This window comes from Theropithecus gelada, chromosome 12, assembly GCF_003255815.1.
Source record: "Theropithecus gelada isolate Dixy chromosome 12, Tgel_1.0, whole genome shotgun sequence".
Taxonomy (NCBI): domain Eukaryota; kingdom Metazoa; phylum Chordata; class Mammalia; order Primates; family Cercopithecidae; genus Theropithecus; species Theropithecus gelada.
Genome location: NC_037680.1, coordinates 54,531,113 through 54,532,713, shown reverse-complemented (window position 1 = coordinate 54,532,713; position 1,601 = coordinate 54,531,113).

Sequence of the window (1,601 nt, the reverse complement as noted above, 5' to 3'; positions counted from 1 at the left end):
GCAGCATTGTACTCCAACCTGGGCAACAAGGGTGAAACTCTGTCCCAAAAAAAAAAAAAAAAAAAAGAGCCACAGTTTTAGGCATTTCAAACACCATCATTTCTGTCTCAGTGCCTTAAATTAACATTGGAATGCTGCAATTTATCACCAATGTTTATCACCACCTAGTGGTAAAGTCCCTTATTTCTACTTTCCATGGGTTCATTCATACTGAATAAGATCCCAATTAAGAGAGAACAAAATTCAGAGAAAGCTAGAATTTTAGAGTAATAATTTCCTGGGTATTTTTCACTACCTTTTTATCTATGGTAGATTAAACCTGTGGAACTAAAAATACTGAACATTTTCTAAGTGTATTTAACCATGAAAAATTCTTTCTAGTATTTCAAGGAACATAGTTTGGAACATGTTGCTTTAGAAGCAGCAAATTTGACAGTTGCTTTCAGCAATTTACCATACAAGACCTCAGTTAATTAATTTACAAGAAGGCTTTAATCAGGCTTATTTTAAATGTTATTTCTTATTTTAACTACATACTTGAGAGGTTTATTGAGATGTATTACTTATTATTTTAAAAAGTTTTAAAGAAATATATACTAATAAAACTTCACTGTGTTGGCAGTTTTAATAACTAACATTTGCTGGGCATCTAAGTATTTATATATTATGTTCTCATACTCAAAGTGCATCTAAGAAGTAGACATTAAGGTGAAGACATAAACAACTAGATTACTAAATGCTATTTTTTAGGTTCTAGAATGTCCTCACTCTAAGAAAAATCTAAAATTCTGGCTTTTAAAATACAGTTTTAGGGATCAACTTCAAAAGATAGGAAGACAGGACCAAGGCTAAAAAACTGAGAGGATTAAGATGAAATGCACTCTGAAGCTGAAGTAAGCATTGTTTACTGAGACATGCAATTGGGAAGGAAAACAAAACAACAGGTTGCACTGAAACAGCAAAGTGTTTTGTAGGTAGAGAGGTATCATACAATCTCTTTAAAATTTATACTATGATTCAAAGAAATACATCTAGATAAGCCACCTTACTCTTAACCACAACTGTTTGCTGGGACTGGCTGCCTGACTGGTAGAAGGGAGAAACTGGGATCATTTAATTTGAATAGAGAATGTGGAGGGCTGGCCAGGTATATGACGGCTACCATATGACAGATTCAAGTTCTCCTAGAAAGCCCAGTGAAATACTTTAATATTTCCCCTACAGGGGAAAACTGTAGGAAATAGGATCTTATCTCAATTGTGAAGATTAACCAGAGATGCAATGGACTCAGGTAGGAGGTAGAGAGCTCCTTTCTGTAACTAAGTGTTACTTTTACACTGTTTAGATTAACCACCTGGAAGAAATACTTTTGAGGTAATTTGAGCATTACTTACATGGCAGAGCCAAATAACTTGTAAGGAACAATTTAATTCCAATCTGTGAAAACTGAACTATATGTACCGTAAATGAGTTTGGTATAACTACACCTATTTTTTGGTAATTAATCCACAGCTCCCCTCATTTAGGTTTTTCATTACTTTAAAAAAAAAAATTAAAAACAAAGAAACGGAGGACAGTGGCTATTCACAGGTATAATAACA